Source organism: Chrysemys picta, chromosome 10 (genome assembly GCF_011386835.1).
Source record: "Chrysemys picta bellii isolate R12L10 chromosome 10, ASM1138683v2, whole genome shotgun sequence".
Classification (NCBI taxonomy): domain Eukaryota; kingdom Metazoa; phylum Chordata; order Testudines; family Emydidae; genus Chrysemys; species Chrysemys picta.
In genome coordinates, this window is record NC_088800.1 from 23,254,016 (window position 1) to 23,272,151 (window position 18,136).

The window sequence follows — 18,136 nt, forward strand, 5'->3', positions numbered from 1 at the left end:
AAACAGCAAAATAAAAACACAAACAAGCTTTCTAATGAGCAAATACCTTTTGGAAAAGGATTGGAAGGATTCTCGTCTGCAGCTTTAGATATATTACATGTTCTACGTCAAGACATAACTATGTAACCTGTGATACAAAGACCTCAGTGTTTTTCCATCAGCCATGACTTCACTAGGATGACTCAGGGACTTGAACTTAAAGTCTCTATTATTTTTTTTTAGAAAAGATGCCAAGCTCTTATACTTTAATGAAGAGTCAAGAACGAACACACACACCCCTACCCATCCGCAAGTTAAGGGAATTTTTTTAGGTGCCAATTTTACAAATCCTGCTACTGAAAATATGAGCAGCTAATAAAAAGTTAAAGTTAGAAGGAAATAATTAGATCATATTCTAGTCCCCATCACAGATATACCAAACAATTTGTAGTCTGAGTTTGACTGAAGCCCAGAAATGGAATGGCAGAGGTGTTACAGACCAGTATTAAGGCACACTGGCAGAGCTGGGTAGGAGCACAGGAATGGAACAATCAAGGGGCTACAAATCAGGACAAAGGTGCACTGGCAGATCTTTGTGCAGAAGGATGAACAATGCCTTCCCGGCGCATGCTAGACTTCTCAACAAAGCCAGATTCACCCATACAAAATTAAAAATAAATAAGACTACAGTTAAGCTGGTTGCACAATGAAGAGGCTGGGACCATGATCTGATGCAAGAGATTAATACAGTAACTCCTCACTTAACGTTGTAGTTATGTTCCTGAAAAATGTGACTTTACGTGAAACGATGTTAAGCGAATCCAATTTCCCCATAAGAATTAATGTAAATGGGGGGTGGTTAGGTTTCCAGGGAATTTTTTTTCACCAGACAAAAGACATACATACATAAATGTGTGTATGCATCTAATACTAATAAAAGAACTAGTATTAGAATTTTTAGTATAAATATTTCTAATAAACAATGTGTGTATACATCTATGTATGTATGTCTTTTGTCTGGTGAAAAAAATTTCCCTGGAAACCTAACCACCCCCCATTTACATTAATTCTTATGGGGAAATTGGATTCGCTTAACATCGTTTCACGTAAAGTCACATTTTTCAGGGCTCAGCCGAGTGAGTGAGTGAGTGAGTGAGTGAGTGAGTGAGTGAGTGTGAGAGAGAGAGATGTGCATTGCCCCTTTAAGTATGCTGATCCCACTCTAATTATATTGCCTTTTTAAGTACATCAGCAAGTTGAGACAGCAGTTGCTGCTAGCAAGCTCCCTCCGTCCTGAGCTCCAAGGCAGAGGGCAGGAGCAGCACATGGTAGTGGGGGGAGGGACACCTGACCTGCCGGCAATTGATAGCCTGCTGGGCAGTTGCCTCACAGGGGACTTAGGGGAGCGGAGAGCTGATAGAGGGGCTGCCAGTCCACCCTGGTTCCAAGCCCCCACCAGCTAGCTCCACTGGGCTGCTCTTCCTGCAAGCAGTGGACAAAGCAGGCGGCTGCCAAACGTTATAAGCATTGCGCAACTTTAAACAAGCATGTTCTCTAATTGATCAGCAACGTAACAACAAAACAATGTTAACTGGGACGACTTTAAGTGAGGAGTTACTGTATAGCTGAACTGCTCAGTAATAGTGATCATAATGTTATTAAATGTAACATCCTTGTAAGGGGCAAAATACCAAAGAAACCCACCACAGTAGCTTTTAACTTCAAAAAAAGGCGAACTTACACAAAAATGAGGAAGTTAGTTAACTGGAAATTAAAAGGAACAGCCAAAGAGTGAAATGCCTGCATGGAAACTTTTTAAAAACACCATAATAGAAGCTCAAATGAAATGTGTAAACCAAATTAAAAAAACAGCAAGAGAACCAAAAAAATGCCACTATGGCTAAACAGACTAAAAGAGTTGGTTAGCAACAAAAAGGCACCCTTTAAAAATTGGAAGTCAAATCCTACTGAGGAAAATAGAAAGGAACATAAACTCTGGCAAGTGAAGGGTAAAAATATAATTAGGCCGATCAAAAAAGAATCTGAAGAGCAACTAGCAAAAGACTGAAAAACTAATACATTTTTTTTAAGTACATCGGAAGCAGGAAGCCTGACAAACAATCAGTGGTGCCACTGGATGATGGAAGTGGTAAAGATGCACCCAAGGAAGACAAGGCTGTTGTGGATAAGCTAAATGAATTCTTTGCATCAGACTTCTCTGCAGAGGATGCGAGGAAGATTCCCACACCTGAGCCATTCTTTTTAGATAACAAATCTGAGGAACCATCCTTGATTGAGGTGTCAATAAAGGAGGTTATGGAACAAACTGATAAATTAAACTAATACATCACCAGGACCAGATAGCATTCACCCAAGAGTTCTGAAGGAACTCAAATATGAAATTGCAGAACTAACAACTGGGGTATCTAACCTATTTCTTAAATCCACCTCTGTACCAGACAACTGGAGGTTAACTAATGTAACTCCATTTTTTTTAAAAACAGTCTCCAGAGTTGATCCTGGCAATTACAGGCCAGTAAACCTAATTTCAGTACCAGGCAAATTGGTTGAAACTATAGTAAAGAATAGTATTATCAGACACATAGATTAACATGATGCATTGCATAAGAGTCAACACAGCTTTTGTAAATGGAAATCATGCCTCACCAATCTATTAGAATTCTTTAAGGTTGTCAACAAGCATGTGGACAAAGGTGATCCAGGGGACATAGTATACTTGGACTTTCTGAAGGCCTTTACAAGGTCCCTCACCAAAGGCTCTTAAGCAAAGCACACAGTCATGGGACAAGAGGGAAGGTCCTCCCATGGATCAGTAATGGGTTAAAAGATGGGGGGGGGGGGGAAAAGGGTAGGAATAAATGGTCAGTTTTCACAGTGGAGAGAGGTAAATAGTGGCGTCCCCCAAAGAACTTTACTGCGACCAGTGCTGTTCAATATATTCATAAATGACTTGGAAAAAGGGATAAACAGAGAGGTAGCAAATTTTGTAGATGAGACAAAATTACTCAAGATAGTTAAGTCCAAAGCAGACTGTGAAAAGTTACAAGAGATCTCACAAAACAGAGTGACTTGGCAACAAAATGGCAGAAGAAATTCAATGTTGATAAATGCAAAGTAATGAGCATTGGAAAAACATAAATTAGCTGTTACCACTCAAGAAAGAGATCTTGGGGTCATTCTGGATAGTTCTCTGAAAACATCTGCTCAACGTGCAGAAGCAGTCATAAAAGCTAACAAAATGCTAGGAACCATTAGGATTTGAATTGGAAAAGGTACAGAAAAGGGCAACATAAATTATTAGGGGTATGGAACAGCTTCCATACGAGGAGAGATTGAAAAGACGGACTATTCAGTTTAAAAAAGAGATGACTAAGGGGTGATATGAGAGAGGTCTATAAAATCATGAATGGTGTGGAGAAAGTGAATAGGGAAGTGTTATTTACCCCTTCACAGAACACAAGAACTACAGGTCACCCAATGAAATTAATAGATAGCAGGTTTATCACAAACACAAGGAAGTACTTCTTCACGCAATGCACAGTTAATCTGTGGAACTTGTTGCCAGGAGATGTTGTGAAGGTCAAAAGTATAACTGTGTTCAAAAAAAGAATTCATGGAGGATAAGTCCATCAATGGCTATTAGTCAAGATGGTCAAGGATGCAACCCCATTCTCTGGGTGTCCCTAAATCTCTGACTGCCAGAAGCTGGGACTGGACGACAGAAGATAGATCACTCAGTAATTGCCCAGTTCTGTTCATTCCCTTTGAAGCATCTGGCACTGGCCACTGTCAAAGACAGGTTACTGGACTAGATGGACCATTGGTCTGATGCAGTATGGCCAGTCTTATGTTCTTATGAGCAAACTCATGTCTCACTGATGATGGATGAGCTCCAATATGGTGTATTGGAGAAGAGGATGTCAGCTGCTTGTTAGCTACTGAAGCACCTCCCATAAACTGCTCTCAGAAATATTTCACTTGTCTAATAGAAGACTGTTTGTCACCTTTTGTAAACTGCAGGAAAGCACAGTAATTACAACACTATGAAGAGACATGGGGGAGTAATGGTACAAGCATGTTAGCCTCAATATCTCATTGACACTGGCATTGGTGGAACTGTCAGAGAGACTCACAAACAAACAATAGTACAGGTCTGTTTCAGTACAGAAAAAAAACCTATGTTCCAATTTCTAATCTGAATCAATAAATTACTTATGCTAACAAACAAAAATGCCAAGGGCTGCTATTTTAGCTGATCTTAGTCTAAGATAATCTTTTGACTTTAATTTTTCCTACACAGGAAAAAAATAAAAAGTAGGGCTGTCAAGTGATTAAAAAAATTAATCACGATTAACGCACTGTTAAACAATTGTATGTAAGAGACAAGTATGACTGCTCAGAGCTCCAGTATGAAACTGCAGAAAAACCTGAGTGTCTCTGGATTAAGTTTAGAAGTGTGAGCAACAAGGGTGATGTCGTGGTGGGAGTCTGTTATAGACAACCAGACCAGGGGAATGAGGTGGACGTGGCTTTCTTCCGGCAACTAGCAGAAGTTACTAGATCGCAGGCCCTGGTTCTCATGGGAGACTTTAATCACCCTGATATCTGCTGGGAGAGCAATACAGTGGTGCATAGACAATCCAGGAAGTTTTTGGAAAGTGTAGGGGACAATTTCCTGGTGCAAGTGCTCGAGGAACCAACTAGGGGCAGAGCTCTTCTAGACCTGCTGCTCACAAATCGGGAAGAATTAGTAGGGGAAGCAAAAGTGGATAGGAACCTGGGCGGCAGTGACCATGAGATGGTTGAGTTCAGGATCCTGACACAAGGAAGAAAGGAGAGCAGCAGAATACGAACCCTGGACTTCAGAAAAGCAGACTGACTCCCTCAGGGAACTGATGGGCAGGATCCCCTGGGAGAATAACATGAGGGGCAAAGGAGTCCAGGAAAGCTGGCTGTATTTTAAAGAATCCTTATTGAGGTTGCAGGAGAAAAACATCCCGATGTGTAGAAAGAATAGTAAATATGGCAGGCGACCAGCTTGGCTTAACAGTGAAATCCTTGCTAATCTTAAACGCAAAAAAGAAGCTTACAAGAAGTGCAAGATTGGACAAATGACCAGGGAGGAGTATAAAAATATTTCTCAGGCATGCAGGAATGAAATCAGGAAGGCCAACTCACACTTGCAGTTGCAGCTAGCAAGAGATGTTAAGAGTAACAAGAAGGGTTTCTTCAGGTATGTTAGCAACAAGAAGAAAGTCAAGGAAAGTGTGGGCCCCTTACTGAATGAGAGAGGCAACCTAGTAACAGAGGATGTGGAAAAAGCTAATGTACTCAATGGTTTTTTTGCCTCTGTCTTCCCAAACAAGGTCAGCTCCCAGACTGCTGCATTGGGCAGCACAGCATGGGGAGGTGACCAGCCCTCTGTGGAGAAAGAAGTGGTTCGGGACTATTTAGAAAAACTGGACGAGCACAAGTCCATGGGACCGGATGCGCTGCATCCGAGGGTGCTAAAGGAGTTGGCGGATGTGATTGTAGAGCCATTGGCCATTATATCTGAAAACTCATGGCAATCGGGGGAGGTCCCGGATGACTGGAAAAAGGCTAATGTAGTGCCCATCTTTTAAAAAGGGAAGGAGGAGGATCCGGGGAACTACAGGCCAGTCAGCCTCACCTCAGTCCCTGGAAAAATCATGGAGCAAGTCCTCAAGGAATCAATTCTGAAGCACTTAGAGGAGAGGAAAGCGATTAGGAACAGTCAGCATGGATTCACCAAGGGCAAGTCATGCCTGACTAACCTAATTGCCTTCTATGAGGAGATAACTGGGTCTGTGGATGAGGGGAAAGCAGTGGATGTGTTATTCCCTGACTTTAGCAAAGCTTTTGATACGGTCTCCCACAGTATTCTTGCCAGCAAGTTAAAGAAGTATGGGCTGGATGGATGGACTATAAGGTGGATAAAAAGCTGGCTAGATCGTCAGGCTCAACGGGTAGTGATCAACGGCTCCATGTCTAGTTGGCAGCCGGTTTCAGGCGGAGTGCCCCAAGGGTCGGTCCTGGGGCCGGTTTTGTTCAATATCTTCATTAATGATCTGGACGATGGCGTGGACTGCACTCTCAGCAAGTTTGCAGATGACACTAAACTGGGAGGAGTGGTAGATACGCTGGAGGGTAGGGATAGGATACAGAAGGACATAGACAAATTAGAGGATTGGGCCAAAAGAAACCTGATGAGGTTCAACAAGGACAAGTGCAGAGTCCTGCACTTAGGACAGAAGAATCCCATGCACAGTTACAGAATAGGGACCAAATGGCTAGGAAGCAGTTCTGCAGAAAAGGACCTAGGGGTTACAGTGGACGAGAAGCTGGATATGAGTCAACAGTGTGCCCTTGTTGCCAAGAAGGCGAACGGCATTTTGGGCTGTATAAGTAGGGGCATTGCCAGCAGATCGAGGGATGTGATCATTCCCCTGTATTCGGCATTGGTGAGGCCTCATCTGGAGTACTGTGTCCAGTTTTGGGCCCCACACTACAAGAAGGATGTGGAAAAATTGGAGAGAGTCCAGTAGAGGGCAACAAAAATGATTAGGGGGCTGAAGCACATGACTTATGAGGAGAGGCTGAGGGAACTGGGATTGTTTAGTCTGCAGAAGAGAAGAATGAGGGGGGATTTGATAGCAGCCTTCAACTACCTGAAGGGGGTTCCAAAGAGTATGGATCTAGACTGTTCTCAATGATACCTGATGACAGAACAAGGAGTAATGGTCTCAAGTTGCAGTGGGGGAGGTTTAGGTTGGATATTAGGAAAAACGTTTTCACTAGGAGGGTGGTGAAGTACTGGAATGGGTTACCTAGGGAGGTGGTGGAATCTCCTTCCTTAGAGGTTTTTATGGTCAGGCTTGACAAAGCCCTGGCTGGGATGATTTAGTTGGGAATTGGTCCTGCTTTGAGCAGGGGGTTGGACTAGATGACCTCCTGAGGTCTCTTCCAACCCTGATATTCTATGAATAATAGAATACCATTTAAGTATTTTTGGATGTTTTCTACATTTTCAAATATATTGATTTCAAAATTACAACAGAATACAAAGTGTACAGTGCTCACTTTATATTTATTTTTGATTACAAATATTTGCACTGTAAAAAAACAAAAATTGTATTTTTCAATTCACCTACTACAAGTAGTGTAGTGCAATCTCGTTATCATGAAAGTTGAATTTACAAATGTAGAATTATGTAGAAAAAAAATTGGATTCAGAAATAAAACACTGTAAAATTTTAGAGCCTGCAAGTCCATTCAGTCCTACTTCTTGTTCAGCCAATCACTCAGACAAACAAGTTTGTTTATATTTGCAGGAGATAATACTGCCCGCTTCTTGTTTACAATGTCACCTGAAAGTGTGAACAGGCATTCTCATGGCACTGTTGTAGCTGGTGTCACAAGATATTCACGTGCCAGATGCGCTAAAGATTCATATGTCCCTTCATGATTCAAATACCATTCCAGGGGACATTCATTCATGCTAATGAGGGGTTCTGCTTGATAACAATCCAAAGCAGTGCGGATCAACGTATGTTAATTTTCATTATCTGAGTCAGATGCCACCAGCAGAAGGTTGATTTTCTTTTTTGGAGGTTTGGGTTCTGTAGTTTTCGCATTGGAGCGTTGCTCTCTTAAGAATTCTGAATGCATGCTCCACACCTCATCCCTCTCACATTTTGGAAGGCACTTCAGATTCTTAAACCTTGGGTCAAGTGCTGTAGTTACGTTTAGAAATCTCACATTGGTACCTTCTTTGCGTTTTGTGAAGTCTGCAGTGAAAGTATTCTTAAAATGAACAACATGTGCTGGGTCATCATCCGAGACTGCTATAACATGAAATATATGGCAGAACGCGGGTAAAACAGAACAAGAGACATACAATTCTCCCCCCAGGAGTTCAGTCACAAATTTAATTAACACACTATTTTTTTAATGAGCGTCATTAGCATGGAAGCATGTCCTCTGGAATGGTGGCTGAAGCATGAAGGGGCATACAAATGTTTAGCATATCTGGCATGTAAATACCTACAAAAGTGCCATGCAAATGCCTATTTTCACTTTCTGGTGCATTGTAAATAAGAAGAGGGCAGTATTATCTCCTGTAAATGTAAACAAACTTGTTTGTCTTAGCGATTGGCTGAACAAGAAGTAGGACTGAGTGGACTGGTAGGCTCTGAAATTTTACATTGTTTTGTTTTTGAGTGCAGTTATGTAACAACAACAAAAATCTACATTTGTAAATTGCACTTTCACCACAAAGAGATTACACTACATTACTTGTATGAGGTGAATTGAAAAATATTATTTCTTTTATCATTTTTACAGTGCAAATATTTATAATAAAAATAATATACACTTTGATTTCAATTACAACACAGAATATATATGAAAATGTAGAAAAACATCAAAATATTTAATAAATTTCAATTGGTATTCTATTGTTTAACAATGCAATTAAAACTGCGATCAATCGCGATTAATTTTTTTGAGTTAACTGTGATTAATTGAGAGCCCTAATAAAAACCTTTACCCTGCAAAGGATTTCTCAAAAGAGCTGGATGAGGGTAATGTTTTTCATATCAGATTTAAATAAAACATTTTGTTCCCTAAGAAATTTATCATACAAAAAATAGCTAAAATAAATGGTCTTTGTTGAGTCTCCTTCCCTCTCACTTATTCCAGAGATGTGGGATCTTTAGTATTCCTTGAGAATTTCTGTCCTTTCTTTCTTACTCTTGCCATTATACCTACATTTTCCTGGAAACGTTTACACACTCGGCTGCTATTAACAGTTTCCTAGAGAAAAATTCCATATGTAAAATGGCTGCAATGGAGGACCCAACGACTTATAATCATTGATCCATTTTTTAAATTCCTATACAAGTAGCTCTACAGACTATTCATACCCCTTGCACTTATTAAGCAATAATCAACACAAGCATCCTTACACTGCCTCAAGTACACCTCTACCCCAATATAACGTGACTCGATATAACATGAATTCGGATATAACGCGGTAAAGCAGCGCTCTGGGGGGCAGGGCTGCGCACTCCGGCGGATCAAAACAAGTTCGATATAACGCGGTTTCACCTGTAGATTTTTTGGCTCCCAAGGACAGCGTTATATCGAGGTAGAGGTCTATAAAGACTCTTTTTAGAGTATGTCTACACTACCCACATTACAGCGCGGCCGCGGCAGTGCTGTGACAAGGGCAATATAGACTAGAGTGACCAGATAGCAAGGGTGAAAAATCGGGATGGGGTTGGGGGGTAATAGGAACCTATATAGGAAAAAGCCCTAAATATCAGGACTGTCCCTATAAAATCCGGACATCTGGTCACCCTAGTATAGACACGCTTTATCGCCGGGGGAGAGCTCTCACGGCGATAAACCCCCCCCACCCCTAACGAGCATTGGTATCTTTATCGCTGAAGGGGGGTATTTTTTCACACCCCTGAACGACAAAAGTTTTAGCGCTGAAAGTGGCAGTGTAGATACAGCCTAAGCCTAACAACTGACGCAAGCCTACACTGCCAAGCTGTAGAAACATTTTGGGAAACAGTCACTCTCTTCACTAACAATGCTTTGTCACTGGATTCCCGCAGCTAAATGAGCAATTGGATTTTTTGCTCATTTCAGAGATTAATAAATCATGTGGCTGTCATTCCAATCAATTTATACAACTGCTAAGAAATACATAATAATGCAAAGAACTTCATATAAATTGTCTAAGTTTATGGTTATGATTTGAAATGACTAATGATTCTTACTTTGAGAAATAAGATTACATATCTAGCAACAAACAAACAGTTTTTTTTGCAACTTGGAATATACTAGATGTCTTCCTTCCCTAGTTTCAGACATCTGTTAGATATCTTAGAGAGGAGTTTGCCTTCAACATTGATAAACATGTAGAAACAAAAATCTTAAAACCACTCAAACTCGCGGAGCAAATCAACGAGACGTTACAGATTTTATGCAACTTCAAAACAATCCCATCTTGCTTTGGGCTATGCTGGCAAAAATAATCTCATTGAGCTAAAACAACAGCCACATGTCCAGAGTTTAATATACTAAATTACTTTATTTCAGAATAGTTTCATAAGACAAATAATATCCCTCATGGAAAAGCCCTAGAGAGCTGAATAAAGAATTATATACACTTTCTACAGAATTTTTAAGCCAACCTATAAAATACCATAGCATGGACATAATTCATTAATAAATTTTACTGGTTTTAAGAATAATTTCTATGGAACTTTTTTGGATTTATCCTGTCATATACCCACAGCATCAGTGCTACCTTCCTCAGCTTGGATCAGTCTCTTGGGGGAACCCCTTCAATGTGCCAGATTCCAAGGGGTGGTACTCTTCCTTTAAGGTAGGCCACAGGGCTTCACCACCTCTTGAGACTGAACCTCTGGACTTCAGCGCTTCTGCTTCACACCGTGAGTGCTGTCCCACAAGTCCAACTGAGACAGACTCCTGGTAGAGACTTCAGGGATTAATGCACTTCAACAAGTATTTACAGGGACATTCCAGCAGCATTTTCAAAACAGTAGGGTTTATTAGTCAAGGGGAACACAGCATAGAACATCCTTAGGTTAGCATAGAAACATTAAAATTAAAGTACAGTCCACGCTGGTCATTCCAGAACAATTTACCAGCCAAACTGTAGTGAACTCCATCTCCAGGCTCTCTGGCTTTCTCTCTAACTTCCTTAGTCAATTCTCTGGGGAGAGAGCCCAGACTTGTTCCAGAACCCACATTTTACTCCCCCACCACACACCTTCATGTCCTTTGATCTTGAGTTGGGTTTCTAGTCAGCTTCCCTGCTGAGAAGTGGGGAAATCCAAGAGTCATTGGTGCTTGCATTGTCTCTCTGGCCCCCCATGTTGATCTGGGTGGGTTTTAACCAGTTCCTTAGCGATTCTTCATTCCACCCAGACAGGGAGGTGACACGCACACCTACATCTCTTAGTCTGCTGGGAGAGCAATCTTAATCCTTCCCACTCCCTACCCTCCACTGGGTAGCGATGCAAAATATAGGGGAAACTGAGGAAGACGTAGGCCTCATAAAAATATTACCAAAAATTACCACTTTGTCTCACATCCATCTTAATTGCACTCTATTTTCCATAAGAAAAACATAAATCTACTAATGCAAGGGTCATGGTAACATTTCATTTTCCTTTATATTAAATTTCAGTTGCTATTATGATTCTTCCTGTACACATGCAAACTTTCATCTTGAGGGTGGTCATCAATCTACAAATGGTTAATATTTATCTAAATCTAGGCTCATTGTACTGCATAAGCATCATATAACATAAGCAGCAAGGTTCACTGAATTTTAAACATAGCTGCCAGAAGGTTCTCAGAATAATAGAGATGCACTTTTCCCTTTTAACATTCACAAATCTTTGTTCAGATTTGAACAAATAATGAAGAACAAAGCTGAACAAATTACCTCCAGATCTCAGGTCAATTACTGCCCTAAAATTATCAAGCCTACTTTAATTTAAAATGATTTAAGATGACACCAAAGTGAAATTTAATCCTGTTTAGTCTTCGTTTGACCTACCTTTTTATCATTCTAGGGTATACAGTAGGAGACTACAGAGTCAAATTTTCAAAGGCCAACATGCAAAATGTAAATTCAACAGTTGGGGCCTGGTTTACACTAAAAACTTATATACCAAGATAGCTAGCTCGGTCAGGGGTCTGAAAAAAACCACATCTCCTAATGACATAGCTATGCTCACAAAAAAAACAGTGTGGATACAGCTATGCCTACAGAAGAGGTAGTTCAGGAAGGTGGTGTTCCTACACCAGCAGAAACACTCCTTCTCTTGATGTACACTGCAGCGATACTAGGGGACTATGCCAACATAGCTATCCCAACACAGGTTCTGTCACGTAGACATAGCCCAAATTCTCATGTCTGAACATACAGACCAAGTACAGTAGAACCTCAGAGTTACGAACACCAGGACCGGCTAACCACACACTTCATTTGGAACTGGAAGTATACAAATCAGGCAGCAGACACAAAAACAAAAGCAAATACTGTACAGTGCAGTACTGTGTTAAACAAACTAGTTTAAAATAAAAAGGAAAGTTAAAAAAAAGATTTGACAAGGTAAGGAAACTGTTCCTGTGCCAGTTTCATTTAAATTAAGATGGTTAAAAGCAGCATTTTTCTTCTGCATTGTAAAGTTTCAAAGCTGAATTAAGTCAATGTTGTTTGAAAGAACAACCCTAATATTTTGTTCAGAGTTATGAGCATTTCAGAGTTATGATCAACCTCCATTCCTGAGGTTCTACTGTAACTGCATATGGTTTTCACATGCAAACAGAGTTCTGTAAGGTTTCAGAGTAGCAGCCGTGTTAGTCTGTATCCGCAAAAAGAAGAACAGGAGTACTTGTGGCACCTTAGAGACTAACAAATTTATTAGAGCATAAGCTTTCGTGGACTACAGCCCACTTCTTCGGATGCATATAGAATGGAACATATATTGAGGAGATATATATACACACATACATGCTCTCTGTATGTGTGTATATATATCTCCTCAATATATGTTCCATTCTATATGCATCCGAAGAAGTGGGCTGTAGTATGTGTGTATATATATCTCCTCAATATAGGTTCCATTCTATATGCATCCGAAGAAGTGGGCTGTAGTCCACGAAAGCTTATGCTCTAATAAATTTGTTAGTCTCTAAGGTGCCACAAGTACTCCTGTTCTTTTTTTTAGAGTTCTGTAAGTGCACACCAATTTCACTTGGCTTCCCTGTGACTGACTCGGTGCTGGTCTGTAATAACTTATGAACATTATATATTCTATTTTTCTGACTTAAGAAGACAGTAATGTATGAATACAAGGGATGAATTCAAGCAAGGTCTGGTTGCATCTAAGCAGGAAAGAGGACAATAGGTTCAGATAGCCACCTATTTAGTCACATTTCAGGGACAATACTAAACCCATTTGCTTTGATGTACCACCTCTGACCTCTGTAAACACAGAACTGGGAACAAGAGACAAAGGGCTCCTAAGGGGATAAAAGTGACATTCTCAAGGGAGAGAGTAAGTGGCTGTTGAGAGTCATTGATGAGAAGTGGTTCTCACAGACCACAGAGGTCATGGGAGGGAGTGAAAACAGACCCGCCTAAGGCCTGGCAGGCATCTAGAGGTACATCTACACTGCAATTAAAAACCTGTTGCTGACCCATGCCAGCTGACTCGGACTCATGCTAATGGGCTATACAATTGTGGTGTAGACGTTCGGGTGTGGTCATAGAAGCCGGGTTCAGCCCAAGCCCCGAACGTCTACACCACAGTTAAACAGCCCCTTGCCCTGAATCCAAGTCAGCTGACACAGCTGCGTAGGGCACCAGGAAATTTGGGGCACTTTATGCAGCTGCATTCTGCTCCAGCAGCCAGCCCGAACCCAGGTCGGCTGAACAAGCCAGGAAAGCTGCCTCCACTCTCACCCCGCACCCACTCCACCCCTTCCCCAAAGCCCCCGCCCCTGCTCTGCCCTTGCTCCACCTCTTCCTACCCCTGCTCCGACCCAGCCCTGCCCCCACCCCACCCCTTCCCCTGAACTACATCCCGGGGGACTGAAGCAGGGGTTGGGCCCGCCCTGCACTCACAGGGAGCCAGGGGAGCAGAGCGGAGCGGGCTGGGGCCAGGTCACTCCACTTCCCACCGCCCCGTGAGTGCAGGGTCGGGCCTACCCTGCAATCACCAGGCGGCAGGAAGTGGAGCTAGGGTTACCATTCGTCCGGATTCCCCCGGACATGTTCGGCTTTTTGAGCTAAAAATAGCGTCCGGAGGGAATTTGTAAATGTCCGGACTCCCCCGCCCCCTGCAGAGCACGCGCAGCTAACAGGGCAGCCGGCCCCACTTACATGGGGCTCCGACAGCCAGAGAGAGCCCCTTCTCCGCTTCCCCTGCAGCAGAGATCACTCCCTCCCTCCCTCCCTGCATTCGCAGATCACCTCCGGGAGTCTGGAGCTCCTCCCGCGCTCCTCCTCCACTGCTGCCCAGCGTGCCAGGACGAACGGCTCAGGCCGTTCCTGAGCAAGTTCACAGAGACATTAGGCGAAGGCCAACAACAAGGGGGCCAGGGGGTCCGAGAAGGGGCAGGGAGGTTTTGGATGGGGCAGTCAAGAGACGGGGGGTCGGGAGTTTGGGGGGGCTTTCTGGGGGGGGGGGTGGATAAGGTTTTGGGCAGTCAGGGTACAGGTAAGGGGTAGGGTCCTGGGGGGCAGTTGGGGGGGGTCATAGGAGAGGGCAGTTAGGGGACAAGGAACAGGGAGGCTTAGGTAGGGGGTGGGGTTCTGGGGGGCAGTTAGGAGCAGGGGTCCCAAGAGGGGGCAGTCAGGGGACAAGGAACAGGGAGGCTTAGGTAGGGGGTGGGGTTCTGGGGGGGCAGTTAGGAGCAGGAGTCCCAAGAGGGGGCAGTCAGGGGACAAGGAGCGGGGGGAGGGTTGGGGGCTCTGAGGGTGGCAAAAAGTGGGAGGGGCATGGGGCGGGGCTAGGGCAGGACGGGGGCGGGGCTAGGGCGGGGCTCCTCCCGTCCTCTTTTTTGCTTGCTGAAATATGGTAACCCTAGGTGTGGGTGCATATTATACTGACATAACTCCCTGTGTAAACAGTGCTATGTCGATGGGAGGACTTCTGTCAACGTCTCTAGTGCCTCTCAAGGAGGTGGAGTACCTACACCAATGGGAGAAGCTCTCCCGTTGGTGAAAGCAGCCTCTTTATTACACTACAGCTCTGTAAGTGTAGACAAGCCCTAAAACACTATGTGCGCGTCCACATTTCCCATAATGTAGAATATTCCATGGTGATGGAGTAAAGGAGAAAGAGTGACTTGATATCAGCTTGGACCACAGCTCTGGGTGTCCTGTAATGTCAAAAATTATCATATCAAACCTCATTTGTTTGCACTTTGATCACTTGGAAACCCAAAGATTTCTAAAGACCTTGGATCAACATGCTTCTAATAAACCTAACATGCAAATTGCACAATCCTCATCAGTTGAGACTTTTTTTTAGAAGGCTGAAGAGCTTCTTCAAACTTCAGCAAACTTGCCTTTTAATAAAACATTTTATGCCCTTTAATGGTTTACCAAATTTAGCAATTTTCCACGTGTCTTCCAGACATTAGGGAAAATTAGCAGAGGCCTGGTGTATAGTCAATTAAAGCAGCACTAGGAAAAACATAAAAGCAGCATGTTTGCCAAATGTAAAAAACAAAAAACGGCATAAAAATAAATTCCTTTTTAAAGCTTCTAAATGGGTACCAAACACAATAGAGGGTTGCAAACAACCCAAACACAAAACAGTCAGTAAGAGTCAAGGGAATTTAAAACCTGATCCTGAGAACACTTACTAGTGGGCATAGTCCCACTGAAAGCAGTACCTGCTGCTAAGTGTTTGAAAGATCAAGTAATTAGGTTTATCTACACAAAACTTTTTTTTTTCAAAAAATTTCCCTGTCGCCATCCTTGGGTGTGGTTCCATCGGTAGTAGCAAGTTAGTGTAGACAGGGCACCAGGGTATCAATACCTGTACTCTGCATCACTAAAATCCAGGCTGCAGATCTACATTAATCCTACCACTCCTGATACCATGGCTGGAGCTACAGCAGAAACAGACACAGTGAGAAATTCACATTAGGAATTACAATCAAAATTCAAAGTGTGGCTGTTCTGCACCAAGAGAGGAACAGAGCAAGGTCTTCAACTTGCATTGTACCAAGGAAGTCGCAAATGCCTTCAAAACATCAGCTACCACAGTAAGATTTGCTGATGTCAGTCAAAGACTCCCTTGCACGATTCCCTCAATGACAGCCCAGCCTAATTTATACTAAAGCAGTGCAAAGTGCGACCCAAATGACAAAATCCAACTGCAAGCAGCAGGCTCAAACAATGGTAATTCACGATGGCTCGCTATGCTCTGGGAATTGTGCACAAAACAAATTGGGGCTGTCCTTAGAAAAATGGACTAGAGCTAGTCTGAATTAAAACAGGAAATAAGTTAAAATGGTCCATAAAAAAATTAAAGGGAAACAGTATGGGTAAAAACCATGGTACAAATTCACAACTAGCATTAATTGACCTAACTACACTGCCTACAATGGAGCCAGACCGATTTACATGACAGGAAAATCTGGCACATATTTTGGGAAAAAAATCCCTGATCTGTATTACTAACAGCAACTATTAACAGGAATGTTCATAATCTGGTTAACTTCCTACCAATTATGCAATTCACATTTTACTCACCTTGAGCAGTCTAAACAGGATAGCTAGTTTAACTTTCTGTTTCTCATGCACTAATGTTTAAACTAATGCATGATGTTTAAAAAACAAAATGCAGGGCAATATCTAAAAATGAACTTGAAATTGTTTTAATTGAAATGTTCTATTAAGAGTTAGCAACATATTTCCAATAAATACCAGGATTTGGAATTAAAAACCCACTGCATGAAAAACTAAATTTTGGGCCTAAACTACTTCACAATGTTCCTTTAAAATTTACCACTCAACTGCAATTATGATGAAGTCATCATTCTAGTAAACGGTTCCAGCTTTGGTTGATTGAACAAATTATGGCTAAGGCTACGATTTAGTCACGGAGATCACGGCAATCACGGATTCCGTGACTTTGCCGGACCTCCGTGACTTCTAGGGCTTCAGGAGGAGGAGGCGGGACTGTGCGCCCCTGCCCTGCAACTGGGGCTGGCTGAAATCAGGATCCTGCAGCCCCAGACTCGTGGCTTCCTCCGGGGGCTGCAGCCGGGCCGGGGGCTACAGCCAGGACCATGTGCTCCAGCCCTTCGGCGTCCCAGGGTTGGCAAGGTCCGTGCGCCCCAGCCCTTCGGCATCCCGGGCTTGGCAAGGTCCGTGCGCCCCAGCCTGGCGGCATCCCGGGCTTGGCGGGGTCCGTGCGCCCCAGCCTGGCGGCATCCCGGGCTTGGCGGGGTCCGTGCGCCCCAGCCTGGCGGGGTCCGTGCGCCCCAGCCTGGCGGGGTCCGTGCGCCCCAGCCTGGCGGGGTCCGTGCGCCCCAGCCTGGCGGGGTCCGTGCGCCCCAGCCTGGCGGGGTCCGTGCGCCCCAGCCTGGCGGGGTCCGTGCGCCCCAGCCTGGCGGTGTCCCGGGCTTGGCGGGGTCCATGCACCCCAGCCCGCAGCGGCCTGGGCTTGGCGGGGCTGCAGCTGGGGCCGTGCGCCCCAGCCCTGCGGCTTTTGCTGGAGGCTGCAGCTGGGGTCGTGCGCCCCTCTGGCAGCTTCCCAGGGCCATGCACCAACCCCATCCCTGTGGCTGAAGCTTGGTGGGGGCTGCAGTCGGGCCAGCTCTGGAGCAAGGGCTATGTGTCCCCCCATTGCTGCGACCCCCCTGCGGCCACTGGAGTCGGGGCTGTGCCCTTTGCCATGGCAGGGGGCTTGGCATGTCATTCCCCCCGTCCCATGGGACTCCATTCCTGCCCGCTACCTAGCCCTGCCCCAGGTTATTTTTAGTAAAGTAATGAGCAAGTCACAGCTTCGTGAATTTTTGTTTATTACCCGTGACCTTTTCATGACTTTTACTAAAACTAACTGTGAAAAAAAATCTTAGCCTTAATTATGGCCAATTATGCCTTCAGATTTTGTATGATCACAAATCTACACTGCTATGAATTAAATGTTCTGTGCCACTAACAAAGAACACAGATATGAACACACAAACACTGGCACATCCACGCTCTGTAGTTGCTATAACTTCATCCCTGCAGTTCCACTGAATGAAAATGGTACGAAGGAAAAGTAATTGGAATCCTCAATGCAAGCACAATACCAAGTTAGCCATAGCTGGGAAAGAATAAGTCCAGCAAACAAAAGGCATTATAAACTTAGTCTTACACATTTCCAAAGATACATTTACATTTTTCAAAGCTCTCCTCCAGCTAATACATACTTAGGTAAGCAGGTGTAATGGGCCCAATGTTCATTGAAGAATCCCCATGACCTCAAAGTGAACATTCTAAACAGAGCCCTTTGGGAAGCTAGAAGCACATAAAAATGAAGCAGATGTACTCTGA

The 18,136-nt window shown here is 43.6% G+C and overlaps 1 protein-coding gene across 10 annotated transcripts in view; it reads right to left on the reverse strand.

The window, feature by feature from the left end:
- MYO5A (myosin VA) overlaps positions 1–18,136 on the reverse strand; it is a 195,094-nt gene that overhangs the window by 113,261 nt on the left and 63,697 nt on the right. The gene's annotated exons all lie outside the window — the stretch shown is intronic.